We start from the raw sequence: 15,263 nt of genomic DNA on the forward strand, positions 1-15,263 counted from the left end.
ATGAAATTCGGTGGGATCATTGCTCACATCATTGTGGACCAAAATTTTTTACACAAAAACTCACAAAACTTTCCAACCGTGTTTGATTTGTTGAGGTGCTAGGGGTACTCAAAAACTCACAAAACTTTGCACATGCATTAGAAGTGGCAAAACTGGATATCTGATACAGGTCTTGGGCTTGAGTGTGGCAAAATGACTTGCTAGTGCCCCCCACAAAATTTCAAAGTCAAAGCCCCCAACTTTTTTCCGCAGTTTTTGCCATTTGCAGGCTTGTACTTTAATAAACTCCTCCTAGAGAATTAACCAGAGTGATTTCACATTTGGTCAATGCTTTCTAAAGACCTTTGCAAAATCATGATACAGTTTCATGGTACTATAAATCGTATCACTGCCTCGCTATATTTCTATACATCCATAGTTGGTTTATAGTTGGTCTCAAAATAGTTGCTATGCATCTCCTATGGCTTTGTTTTTTTTAATGTGCATTACTCTTCCCTTTTCCCTCTCAATCTTTTTACATTACTTTTATATGATGCCTACACAAAAAACTGTGATCACAATACTAACCACTACCACCTCCAATTTAAATTATTTATGAGCTTTTCTTTCACCTATTAGTCCATATATCACCACAGGTCTTTAATTACCAAATTGTCAGGTTGAAAAAATGTTGTCAAATGCATAATTACAGAGCTCTATCAAATGCTTCAGCTGTCATAAATATGAAACCCAACCAGGTTGTAAACACAGCAGGCCTCCTCTGATGAACCTCCTCCTGCGCTCTGTATGCAAACAACATCAGGGACACATTGTTGTCTATTCATTACTTCTGTTTAGAGGACTTTGAAAAAGGTTAACAAATTGGGGCTGTTATAGTGAAGGTCTCTGCTGTATAAATGCTCATCTGGAACCTTTGTTGATATTGTTATTCTCAAATAACTCTTTTAGGGACAATGCATTATAGTATGTGTAACCATCTTTCGCTGATACACGCAAGCCTGATTGTAACTATATTGCTGTTGTTCACATGCATCGGGAACTATCTGAATGAACTCTATGTTTTAGGGGTCATTTCTTTGGAATTCTGTTTCAGGGGATTGTAGCACCATTGTCCAGACAGCTAAAAACCCCACACAATGTGCTGACAGATCACTGAGCCATAACTGGCTGCTGCAATTACTGTATGCCATTCGATGTATGCATACTGCGTGTATTCATGTGCTCTTGCATATATGTGCATTGCTTTTTTTTATATATTGCACAAAGATTGCAGGCCCCATCTGGGATTTTGAAAAATCTGATCTATTTTCCTGCTTTGCTTTGATGCAAAAGTGAGACTGAATTTTGGATGTTTTGGATACGTGGGGCTATTGTGAAAAGAACCAAATGACTCCCAGATCGGCTGTAGTTGTCTCTCAGGCTTTAGGGAGGGAATTTCTGGAAGGGAGATATGAATCAGACTTTTAGAGGAGGAGGAACAGAAAACATCCCTACATTAGATGGATGACTGATAGACTTCAAAGCATTGTTGCAGTATGTTTTTCACTTCTGTAGAAGGCCTTTCATGTGTTAAAGTTGCTCTGGTGTGTGATGTGTGTGTTTGTGTGCATGTGCAAATGCGTGTGGGTGTTTGTGAGCTGGTACCTGCCTTGAGGTACAAGCTGCCCCCTTCAATATCTAAAGGAGAAGAGGTCAGGTGCAGGTGAATGTCTTGAGGAGGGGGTAGAATCCTTCTCCAAATGAAAAGAACTCAACTTTCTGCTCTGGCATGGATAATCTAATGGATGCTATTGAGAAAAAAACTTCTACTTAGCTGAGTATTTTCTAATATCTTGCTGTTGTGACAAAATGTGCCACCATCCAGTCACTTTTACACTCCAAAGCATGAATGAGCTTCAGATTTCACATTTCAGAGCTAATTCCAGCTACTTTTAAGACAACAAATGACAGACATTTAAATACCTTTGTCCTATCCAATGTCTGAAAATGTATATTTAGTTCACATTTGGCCAAATATGGTCTCAGAACCCCTGTGTTTCAACATATAGAAATTGTCAGCATTCTCTGGAGATTCTCCGGAAAACTGTAGTTCTACATTCTGTAGTAGGCTTTTTATGTGTGAGATTGCTTCAGGTATACAATATCTAAATACCTAAATGGTGTGGTGTCAAGCCAGTATTATCTTCTAAACACTGTTCTGAAACTGCTCTCAAGTACACACCACAAGTAAATGCCACTACACTCACAACAACTCAAGGTTTGTTTGTATAATATCCATGTCAGAGCCTGTGAGTCATGGCAGGAACAGACACATAACTTCAGTGTGTCGTTGGGGGATGAATGGAGCCATGCAGAAATTTCCATAAATTCAGCTGGCCAGCATGTAGACGCTGTGTCAATCAAAGCCAAATGCAAAGGTTTGTCTTAGTTGCAAAACCAACATTTTACATGCAGACACACACCTCAACTGCAAAATAAAAGAAACATAATTTAAGACCATCCAACCAATGTTTAATTCAAAATGTGGTCAAATCACTGATCAACACTGGGAAACCCTTTTTCAGTCCCTCCACAAGGTCAGCTACAGTTCCACTACAACTAGAATACATTAAGTAATTGGCTTAAGAACACTCCAGTAGGAGAGAAGTTGGCCAAAAACACACTTTTGCATTATGCCACCTGGCATCTCAGTGACAAGACAGGAAGAGAAGTGAGGTGGTGTGTAAGGAAGAAGTAAGGTCAAAAAACCAATGAGAAAGAGCCAAAGGAAAAGGGAAAAAGCCAAGACTCAAAGAGTAGAAATTGGAAAGCATGACGTTTTAAAAAAGATTGGTGTGTAGAAATAAGAGGAATGCGTGAGACAGGGAGACAGCACAGAAAGAGGAGGGTGTCAGGGCAGCAGGGACATTAGCAGGCCAAAGCATGGGAGAGCCGCGGTGATTGGTTTGGACCACCCATCTGGATTGGCTGAGCGCCTGGGCTGGCTGGACTGCTGTTTGCCCTGCTGGACTGGATGAATGGAGGGATAGAGACAGACAGAAGTCCCGTGTAATGATTCAGATAGATGGAAGAATGTGCTGGAAACATTAAATATGTCAATGGAAAACACACATGCTATCACCAGCAATTGCACGCAATTAAGGGTTGTTCCAAATATGGTGTATTATTTCGGCAAGGTTCAGCTGGATCTTGTGGCGTGTTCACATTCCATTACAAAAAAAAATCTGGAGCCATGTCAACTATTTTTCACCTCAGTGAACCCAAAATGCAGGGTGGTCATACCTTATTATATTACCTTTCCTCTATTATATTATATATAACCTAATAACTTGAAAATAATGAATCATGCATATGGTATGATAAAACAATTTTATCTAAGTGCTTTACATTTTATGCACTATTCACTTACATATTTCCACACACATCATATATGTCTGATGAATGACAAAAAAGTTATGCTCACAATTACTATCCATTTCAATATCAACATGAACCTCTCATTTATCACCTTAGTAGTTACTGTGAGACAGTCATGCAGTGGCCAGAGAGTGAGGGGTTAGATCGATGTATATTTATGAATTAGATATGTCTAAAAATTCTAATTACTAAATAGCATCTAATAATTTTGGGGGCATTTTTTATAGAGTGACTGCACTGACCCTGGTTTTTGACCCATTCTGCATGCTCAACTATCTGCCTGATTTACAGAACATACTTTAAATGAAATTAACTAATCAAATGAAGCCTTGGACTTAAATTGTGTTTTCTATGTGACCTGAGATAATTATCCCTAAAAGGACAACAGTCTCACTGTTTTTCTTCAGCTTATCTCCAAAAACGCAGAGCTATATATAGATAATGCACTGTAGTTAGGAAGCTAATGAAGACAGCTTTTTTAAGGTTTTGGCATTAAACTGTAACACGTGTAAAGTAGGGCTGCAACTAACAATTATTTTCATTATTGACTAATTTGTCGATTATTTTCTTGATTAATCGATTAGTCTATAAAATGTTAGAAAATGGTGAAAAATGTCTATTCTATTACTGTTTCCCAAAGTCCGAAGAGATGTCCTCAAATGTCTTGTTTTGTCCCGACCAACAGTCCATAATCCAATTTGTTTTACTTACAGTGAAGACTAAAGAAACCAGAAAATATTAATTCGTATTATATTAATTGATTAATAAAGTAGTTAGCAAATAATTTTCTGTTGATCAACTAATCGATTAATCAACCAGTTTTTGCAGCGCAATAGTGTAAAAGAAACGTTTTTTTTTTTTTTTTAATTTTCACTTTTGATACTCACTAATGATCTAACTGTATTTTACTTAAGTATATTTCAAACTCAACTATCTGTAAAATAATACAGGCTTTCTGAAATATAAGGCCTTGAAAAACAAGATCAAACACCCATTTTTCATGAAAAACAAGGGAAATCAGTGTGAACAGATGCTATTACTAGTCCAGCTGCTAGATTAACATGAATAACCTTTCTGTAGATGCTGCTGAGGAACAGTGAAGAAAGAAACTTAATGACTTAACTGAAATAATTTCATAACTAAAGACGGCATCACTATCTTCATTTTAGAAATCATAAATTAAACTATCTCCACTGTAACCCCTGAATGTAATTTCATGTCCAGTGTAAGTAATGAGTCTAACCTAATACTTGCATACTTACAGATCTTATTTCAGATTAGTGGCAATGAACAAATCATTCATTCCCTCAACCAAGTAACATTCAGACACTTTAGACGCCTCTCAATGTTGCCTTTGATAAAATTTCATCTTTTTTACATGACTGGCTGATGAAATTGCTCTCTTTTGGAGAAATTTTTCCATGGAGGTCTTTCCCCTAACCACTTTGGATATGAAAGGGTTATCTTAGACACTAATAGGATTAGACAGAGTAGCCCTCTAAATGCTTCATGTTCAATTCTTTAGTGTCTCACACTGGACATAACTCCATCCTAACAACACACACACATCACCACCCAGCTCACCCTTGACTTTTTCCTACGCTGATCGTTTTCTTACAACAGCAGAGATCAAGCCATTAGACTGTCCCAATAATTGACACACAGAACAAAAACACAGGCCACTTCTGGATAAAACATATCATAATCCCTCAAGGTGGGGCGGAGGGGGGTTTCAAGGCCACCAAGATAGCTATTCATAGCATCCAGAGACATGGAGAGACCTCCGGGAAAGACATTGTGAGGTGTTGGTATGAGACTTGGTATGACACCCCTGGGAAGAATGGTGATTAGTAACGAAGAGGACTGATTGAAATGGCATTGACTAATGCGCCATTGGTGCTGCTAATAGTAGCAAACAGGTAAAAATGAAATTACAAGCTTGTTGTCCTTGCTCTTCTTGCTGCTTAAACTGGAATTATAGCTCTGCAGAGATACCCATTAACATGTCCAATGATCTACACAAACAATGGTCAAATCTTAGCAAGGTATTGTGCGGCCATGTGGTGGGTTTTAAAGGGACACATTATTATAAAACAAACTGGAGGGTCTGCACAGCATGACTTATGTGGAAAAGATTATTTAATGCACAGACGTTTTGGGTTGAGTCCTTCCTCAGCTTGCTTGTTAGACAACCACACGCAGGTGCCAACAATACATAGACATTAGACTGATTAGTTAACAAGATTAATCTGGCATAACCATCCATAGGACCAAGGAAATGCAACAATTGTGCCACTGAGAAAGGGCTTGGCCCATAGACTGTATGAAAATATAGACGTAGTTACTGTGATGTCACCCGTTGGTTTCTGAAGAGCGGTTTTGAAGCTCAAAGTGAGCCGCTCCAGCCGTTGCCATCTTGGCAGTGCGTGACGCTGTGTAACTCCCAGCCAATCAAAAATGGGAAAAAAGGCGGGCCGAATGGCTGAAACAAGCCACTTAGCGGCTGGAGGACCTGTCACTCAAAGCAGCCATGTCCGTCATTATGCATAACTTTATGGTTTAATAAAATTTAAACGGGTGAGTTCTAAAAAAAATTCACCCCCCTGTACAGTTGTCATGAAAAGGGAAATTAGCTATAGAGACCAAAACTGTGTTTTGTACCAGGCTGTAAACATATTTATTTCTGTTGTAAAATTGGGCATTTTAACATGGGGGTCTATGGGGAATGACTCGCTGTTGGAGCCAGCCTCAAGTGGCCATTCGAGGAACTGCAGTTTTTGGCACTTCCGCATTGGCTTCATTTTATAGCCCTGGAGGTTGCCACTTGGCTTGGCCTGAAATGTCTCTGAAATGGCTGTTTTGTGTATCGATTTTGAAGTTCTAGTACCCATGCATTTCATACAAGTAGTAGAAGAGTTGAGCGCTTATTCTCAATTTCTGCACATTAATATTATACCCATGCAAATGTATTCAAATGAGACCTGTGGGGAGAAGCATGTTCAAGCCTTTAATCTGTTTTCTGACCTTATGACCTTGGAAAACAAGGCAAATGTTTGGTTTGACATAATACCCATTTTACATCCACCATCCAATCACTCATATAATATCTATACTTACAATCTGATTATGGCTGGTCTGCTCTAGTATTAAGGAAAGATGTGTGTCATACAAAATATTAAGGATTACTTCCTCATTAACATAGATTTCAGTTTCACATTGAAAAGCCAGAAAAGTTTGAATTGGTTGATCTATGGTTTTAAGACTTTTAAGACTCCGAAACACAGCACAACCATTATACAATTAGACAGGATCTTGCAGCAATCATTTTATCTTTCTTTTCACAATTGCCACTAGAAATACAGTGTCCATGTTAGAAAATTATCTACCAGAGATGTGCGCTTCCACGTAAGATCCTGCGTTTTTTGCCCTTTGTGTTGGCGCCCACACTGAGCCAGTGCAGTGGTCCCATTAAACAGAATGAGAGGACTGCTTTTTTCAGGCAGTGCATTTGTCTCTCTGAAAATAGCCTACTGCAAGTCTGCTTCTTTATCTAAATCTTTTCCTTGCTGATTGGTATAGATACAGTCATTTGGGGCTAATGATTGTTACCTGGATTCACCTCATCAGTTCAGGGAAATGTAACAGTTCCAACTATTTGGTCTATTATGGGCTCCATAGCCTAATTGAGTTTTCCAAGTTTAGATAGGAAAGCTGATTGCACCTTTACCATTTGTGTTTCTAGAGTTTGTAATTGCTTGAGGATGTTTTGTTTTTGTTGTTCCTGGCCTCCTTTCATGCTCAGAAATTTCTTACTATTTTTTGCTTTGCCTATGCTATATTGTTGATTATGTATTCTTTGAGTTTTGATTGCTAATGATCCATTTTTATTAAGCTTATAATAATGCTTGAAATGTGTCATATTAGTTACTTGACATGACTCAGATCAGCAGAGTAATTTGAAACATAATTCTCAAATCCTACATAAACTGGCATTTTTATCATAATTGTACTAAGATTAAAAACCTAATATTGCATTTTAAAATGTTTCTTTATATCTAACCTACAGTAGGTGGATGGGTTAAGTGTTTTAGTGATGGGTTTTGTGTGGATAAGATCAAGCAGTAAAGCGATCAGTGATATGGTAAAAGGCCATTGTTCTCAGTGTATTAAGGGACAATGACTGTTAGAAATTATCTTAACAGCATGGGCCTCATCAAGTCCTCTACTCTCAACACCTAGGCTGTGTTGAGACCAAATCCGGCAATCTGGCACTACAGCACAGGGGGCTGCAATGGTGGGAGCGTGATGTTTGAGGTACCCGTGAGACAATGAAATATAATCCAGGAAGTTAAGTTAGAGTTACAGGATAATACATTTAAGGACTTATCAGAAGCCAAAACACAATGCAGCGTTTTGTAAAACTCACAGACAGGATTTGACAACTCTGGAAAGTTATCACAGTGGCAACTCTTATCTTTTGTTGCGATGATCACAAGGTAAACATTCAAATATGGCGTTCACGTTACAAAGTAATCCATCAGGAATACATGCTTGCATCTATGTGATTGGCTAACGCAGTGTGATGTCAGGCTGCGTTTCGGCAAAATTTGAGTCTAGTTCAACTTCTTGCTGGACAGCCGCTGCGGTTTTTTGCTGATCCCTAGGCGGTTCCGACTCCCGCAGCATAACACACTGCCCCCATTCAAATGAATGGGGCATTGCAAGATTTGGTCTGAATGCAGCTCTACTCTTATCTATCCCCATTTCTTTACATTCACACTTTTCTTTTCAAAATAACAAATGTCATCAGAATGGGTTTGTGTTGTGTGGCAGTGTTTTTGATCATGGTCCTTTCATTTCTCTTTTCTCACAGTTTCAAGTAGATTTCTTGTACTTGGTTTGCAAAATTTTGATTGTGACAGTATGGATGGCACTGCTTTTAAAGCACAGATAGAAAATGGAAGTTTATGTGGCATTGACGTAATTTCGGCAGAACAGGAACAGAAAAACCCTTATTCCAAATCTAGAGTGTTCCAAGATTGTTATCCCTGTTTGCTTGACTAGTCACACCAGATAAATGGAAATCAAGCCTAAATTAGTGTTTTTTAACAAGTAATTATGGCTGTAATGTACAATTGTACACTGTCACATTAAACAAAAAAACTTATTTTTGTAGCTTTTAATTGTAATTAGTAAGAAAAATAGCACAATATGATCATATTTTCATGATACGATTCCACTTAAAGTTAAAATAAACAGTCATATTGTATTATCACCCAGTCTTAAATCCTTTGCAAATCAGCTTCCCCACATCAATCTTTAAATATACTTTAATTTTTTTGTAGGATTCAGCACCTTTGTCAACAACAACATGTTGGCTGTTGTGGTTTCCCACTGTACCTGCAACCTTTTGGTTCACTTGATGCCCTCTTTCACTACTGGGCCACACTTCCCTGGTACTGATGCCATCAGAGCTGGAACCCATGCAGGCACCTAATACAGCCATTCATCCAACCACTCAACCATGGGTATCACCGGGGCCCCTGCATACTCCATAGCCTTTATAAGATTAATGCAGTGGATGGAGCAGGTGTCTGCCAAAATTCCATTCCTATTTAAACCTCCAGGCCCATACCAGCAACCTAATCCTATTAGGCCTAATTGAGTGAAGTCGACAGTCTTTTTCAGTTAAACTAAGTTCACGCACTAATAGGATTCAAAAGGGGGCAAAAAAGGTACAATGTGTGGAGAAGTAGTAGTGTTAGTGTGTGGCTGGGGAAGTGGACAGTGAGCATCAGGCAGCGAGTAAGCAGGGACTAGTAGAGGCTTCCTACTGGGTTTGGGGATCTGTGTTTAAGGAAGAGGGAGTGAGTGGGCTGGAGGTCTCCCCGGAGGCTATATAAGCCCAGAGGGGGCAACAAGAACAACATAATTGGTATTCAGTGATCCCCTAGTGTGTTTGAGTGTGTGTGTTTACGATCCATGTGTAATAAACTGTGTGATGTATGATGAAATACATGGTGTATCCTTAGATACTTGATCTAAAAAGAAGATTTGGGGCAAATTGCAAAACGCAGACTTGTCTCTGTTATGGATTGCATTTATCTGCGTGTGTTTGAGTCTCACGTAACTATGCTGTCACATTGCAGTGAACAGTAATAGAACAATGTTCTGGCAAAATGGCAGAGGAAATGGAAAAAATGATGTCGTTTAAAAGCATTAGTGAAATCGATCTTTATCTGGAAAACATTCATCTGAATGTCAGCACATGTAATGTATTTTAGAGGGTCAAAATAGAGGGACATATTATATTACACCCCATTAAGCAAATCACAAGGGTAATGTGATTTTTTTTTCCAATTAAATCTTCATTGTAAAACATGGAATGTGGTTTAGGAATAGGCTTCACTTATTCTTGTAACTTGTTTTAGGAGTTGATACACAAAGCATAGAAAAATGTGCCAAAACTAGCACTTCCTTTCTCAGTTACTTTCCTGATAGCCATACTAGGATACTCACTTCCATCAAAAACTTCCTGGTAAGAAAGCAACCACAAGATATGATCTACAATGATACATCCCCAAGCCAAAAGACTGTAGGAAATACCAGGCTATAGGCTTAAAAAACCTCAATGAATCCTTCTTGTTTTTGGCTTGTGGCTACTACATGATCTCATCAGGACCCTTTGTTTACATCTCTGCCACTTTGTTCCCTGCTGAAAGACAAGATGAGCAGTTGTAATAGGCAAAGCTTCACACTCACACAACAAATTAAGGAGGTCAGAATGGGACACAGTGTTTAGCTAGTGGCGTCAGTGACACAGACGTGGCCTGAGGACCTAACCTTTTAGGGCTGCCCATGGCCAGAGGTGCTACATGGGACTCCCTTTGAAGAAAACACATCCAAAAGGACTTGAGAGACAAAAGGATAGCATAGGCTTTCAGTGATCTTACATGACCTTCTTTCTTGAGGGACAAATAGGAAACAAGGGGCCTGAAAAGATGGTTGACATCTAACTCTAACTTCACATGATGCTGTAAGGTATATACAAAGAGCATATATTTCATAGGGAGTATAGAGTGCACTGCATCAAAACAAGCTGCGTTATGCTACAAATTAACTCAATACAGTTCACATCTACATACATGTTAGATAATATAAGTCTAGACTTAGGGTTATCATAATTCAATCATCAACCATTATCAATCTTAATTGGGTGTAGATTTATTACTAAAAATCTTAGAGTCTTATTTCCTGGTAAACACTAAGAGAAATCTTGGAAATCTTTTCAGGTTCACAGTAACTAAGGTTAAAAAAACAAATTGCAAGCCTCACAGAGCGAAAATCTTCTGATTTTGCAATGCAAAAATGTCCACTTTCAGTTACTCTGCTCTGTATTAAAATGTTAAAAAGTGAAAGTTCCTGACTATACAATGACCAAATTTTGTATCATATATACAGTACCAGTCAAAAGTTTGGACATGCTTTCTCATTCAAGTGAATAGAAAGGTGTATCCACTGGTGCTGTATTTCAATTTCAATTTTTATGTATCTCAAATCAAGGCAGAATAGGGCTGATGCCACTGGAAGCATTTACAATGTAGTATGCTTTGTAGCTGGCTTCAAGAGACCATTTAAAAACAATAAATTTGTGATACAACTGTCTACATTCATGATTCAGATGAAGGGAATCATAAATTGCCTGACAGATAATTAAACCATTATATGCTGTCTATTCTCCTAATCATGTTAAAGACGGGTTGTCTTCATAGACATTTCCTAATCAGATTACAGCTCTCTTTTTTCTTCTGATATCACTTGCAGAATTGCATTGCCTTTGTTTCCTGTATTTTCATGGAATCCCGTGTAAATGTCAAAGTATTTTTCCTCTGTACAACTGGTTCTTTTTTCACAGAAAGCAAAGAGGACAGCAAAACTGACAAAAGAGGAATATAAAGTATAATAGTACATGCCTAAATTAAACGGACACATGGTGTATTAACCTGCACCTACTCCCATGTTAGAGATAAGGTATTTTGTAAAAAGGAACAGTGATGTGACTCACAATAGTTCATCTTTATCCTAAACTAAGTAATGCGTTTCCAATGGCCCGTTAAAACTGGCTCAGACTGTGAAGAATCCTGTGGCACAAACTCTTTTCAGCAGTTATGGGAACTTTAGCAGCTTGGTTTGTAGACAAATGTTTAAGGAGGAGTGTATTTCTGAAAAAAAAAACAAAACTATTGTGTAAAGTATTACCAATTAGTGTCGTGATAGCCAAATAGAAGAGGGTGTAATAATCCATCATTATCAAATATATATATATATATGTTGTCAAAGCCATAGTTCAACATTTTGGGAAACATTCTTTTAGACTTTCTTAACAAATGTTAAGTGAGAAGATTGATACCACTCTCATGTCTGTAAGGTAAATATGATGCTACAGCCAGCAGCTGATTACGTTAGCTTAGCATAAAGGGGGTGAAAAGGGCCAAACAGTGAGCCTGGCTCTGCCCAAAGGTAAAAAAAACTGAAAAAAATCACCAATAAACAAATTTAATCTTAATCCATACAAAAACCAAAAATGATGATTTGTGGTTTTATGGGGCATCCATGCCTGGGGGAACGCAAATCAAAGGGGTCCTCTCCCATGAGGGTCATCTAGGGGTCCTCTCCCATTAAAGTCTCAGACACCTCATTTCCTGCATTCTGCTGAATTTTTATGCACCAATTTGTTCCTTTAATGCATCAATTTCAAAGTCCTATGCTGCTCTCCACATGAATGTATAGGAAATAAAAAGTCAAAAGAGTAAAGCACAGTTGCATCAGTTATATTAAGGATTAAACAATCAGATCACAGACATGACAAAATGTTTGGTCTGTCAAAATAAACTATTAGGTATATTTGGAAGAAGCAAGGACCTTTTGATAAGCTCAGAAATAGCAAATGACCTGGTTGACCCCAGAGACCACTATGGTGGATGACTTAATATATTTATTTGTGAAAATAAATTCCTCTTTTTTTTTTTTTACCTTCAAACTGATCAGAACAACTCTCTTGGATGTAGGCATTGAAATAAAGATCAACCTATTCCAGAGTGAGGGAATTGTGGAGAAACAAAATAATTACTAATTTATCTAGGTTATGTGAACTTTGTGAATGTGAATTCTCTCTGTACCCAAACCAACCCCCAACCTTTCTACTTTTTCTTCCCTGTGTACTTTTTGTTCCTCCTTGCTGCCTGAAGCAATGCTTTGTCCTTCAAAACCACTGTGTGGAACTTGGCACAGGACAGGTCAAAGTTCACAGAGAGTAGTAGTTCACTCTTCATGAACTCCACAGGGCATTGGTTCCTGACTTCACTCCACTTGCTGTTTATCCAGGAGAAGATTCTCTCCACAAACCCTGTTGAGGCTGGTATGCTCAGAATGTAGGAAATGATGGAGAGGATATTTGGCAGATCAGCTGCCTGAAATACTGCCATTCACTTGGCCGCCACATCTTCGTTGTTCCACTGATCCCCCTCCTGGAGCTTATCCACAACAACGTTCAGTGTGGTGCACTCATCATAGAGGTCATCCATGTTCATGCTGGCCATTAGGTGAAGCTTCTCAAAAATCTTCTCCAGGTCATTTGCTCTCTAGGAGTTAGCCATCGAGAGAGACTGGCAGAAGACAGTGAAGCCAATTGTTTTCAGAAAAGTCGAACCATTTCTTGACGGACATGGGTACAGTTGTTGATGAACACAGTAAACTCCTCCCTTGTCTTGTCTGCATCAACTGGAGAGAGACGTTGCAGCTTTGTTTTTTTTGTGAGGTAACCATAGAACTGGTCATCTACAGCCTCTGTTTTAGTTTGGTATGGAAGAAATGCACCCAAAAAGTGGGTTATTTGTTAAATTTCTCTCTCACACATACATACAGGCCCACGCATGTGGAGGGGTTGGGTCTTCTTATATCCTCAGAGAACTGTCAACTTGTGTATCTGCATGAATGGCATGGCGTAGCAAACTATCACATGATGACCCTAAACACAGTACGATCTAATAACAACAATGTGCACATTAGCCAGGAACAACTTATGGTATCCACCTCTGAACTGAGTGATTCCATTCTGTGTCCTCTGCTTTGGTGCTGCTCGGATGTGGTAGTCCCCTTGCTGAACGTTGCTTCAGGTCTGACAGTCCAACATGGGTGACAGAAAATACTCTGTGGTAAAGTACTGTACAGTTTCCACTGACAGGACTGACCCACTCGTGATCCATCTGCCCCTCAATTCTGTATTTGGACAGCCTCTTTCTTTTTCCAGGCTGGCTTGAGCTGGAGGTAACATTATTCGCTGAAATTTTTAAAAACCACATGTCTGAGTCTCCGTAACCAGGGCAACGATGATGTTGAGTGACAGTGACAGACAACTTCCCTGTCATTCTGATTTAATACTTCTCCGCTATGCTTGTGAAACTCTTTTCGTTTTATTATTTCTCATGTCATTCCAAGCATGTGAAAATGGAGTGTATGTAGTAGAGTACGGTGTTCCCCAAAATACGGGACAAATTGTGTCCTGTATTGATTCAGTAAGGAACAGTGCATTTTATTTTTCAATATGGGACAATCTCGTATTATACAGGATGGGCAGCAACCCTTGTGGGACTATTTCTAAGCTAACTGGCCACTGCTAATATGTTTATACTTACTGTACGAACATCTTGTTTCACTCTTGTCAAGTCCATGAATAAACATACTTCCAAAATGTCAAACTATATTCCTTTAACACAGTTTGAAACTATACTGGATGAGAAGCTAACTGAAGAACATCAGCTGTTAGATATTACACTGATGCAAGAGTTTAAAAAGTAATTCTGTGTGCTTATAACATTGGAATGAAGCTACTATAATGTTTCTGGTCAGAGGTCTGGAAAGATGTGACAGTGAGAAAGAGTTTAACCTGAAAAGGCCTTTACTGTCCTGAATCCACCCAATACCCAGGATCCTAACCAAAATACTATGTGTATGTATGTGTGTGTGGGTGTGTGAGAGAGAGAGTGAGATTCCAGTGATGGAGACTGACCTATGAAAAGTTGGGAGGGTGGAGGAAAAAAGAGATACAGCTTAGTTCAATGATAGAACAGAGAGAAGAAGAAAAAAAAATCAAAGAATTGGAATAATTGGCATAATTCAAGGTGGCTGGGCACAGTCAGGGGGAGTGTCAGTGTTGGGCGAATCTTTTGCCATCCTCAAAGAGAGATGGTCTGCACAATTAGCCACACGAACTCTGACCCCGCTCAGAATAATTAATGAATAACAGAGGGGATAAAGACAAAAGGCGCAGAGCGGTCTGGTTGAGTGGCGAGCAAGGGTAATACATCAAAGAATGCCGTTAATTGGCCCTGTGGCTTTCATTCTTTGCCCTATTTCTTTCAATTCATTGACTCAAAATAATGGGTTCAGGTTCATTATCAACAGGTCGTAAGCCCTGGGAGTGCCAAAATTCAACAGGAGAGTCAGGGGTGTGTGTGAGGGAGTGTATGTATGCTTGCCAGTGCATGTGGACAAAAATGTGTGTGTGGAATGGCTTAGCTTTTGCCTGGCCCCCCAATCTCCTGATGACATCAATTCCACACAGGGAAAACTAAGAGTTGTATAGTTGTGCTGAGAAGAGAGCAACAGGCTGCAATTTTTAAGATTTTTTTTTTGTAGTTGTGCAAGAGCTTACATACAGCTTTTATCGCGTGTCTTCTTGAATGCTACAAGTGTTGTCACGATGCTGGAATATAACTGGTACGGACAGGTAAGTAAAACTGACACACCTACTCCTGCGATGCTTTCAGAAGTATAATGACTGTAAA

General features: G+C 38.9%; 2 protein-coding genes across 6 annotated transcripts in view; one reads left to right on the plus strand and one right to left on the minus strand.

The window, feature by feature from the left end:
- The window catches only part of tfec (transcription factor EC), a 58,878-nt gene that overhangs the window by 15,856 nt on the left and 27,759 nt on the right, over positions 1-15,263 (plus strand). The gene's annotated exons all lie outside the window — the stretch shown is intronic.
- The window catches only part of mdfic (MyoD family inhibitor domain containing), a 220,951-nt gene that overhangs the window by 7,085 nt on the left and 198,603 nt on the right, over positions 1-15,263 (minus strand). The window lies entirely within an intron of this gene.

The sequence above is a fragment of the Thunnus albacares genome, chromosome 23 (assembly GCF_914725855.1).
Source record: "Thunnus albacares chromosome 23, fThuAlb1.1, whole genome shotgun sequence".
NCBI classification, from domain to species: domain Eukaryota; kingdom Metazoa; phylum Chordata; class Actinopteri; order Scombriformes; family Scombridae; genus Thunnus; species Thunnus albacares.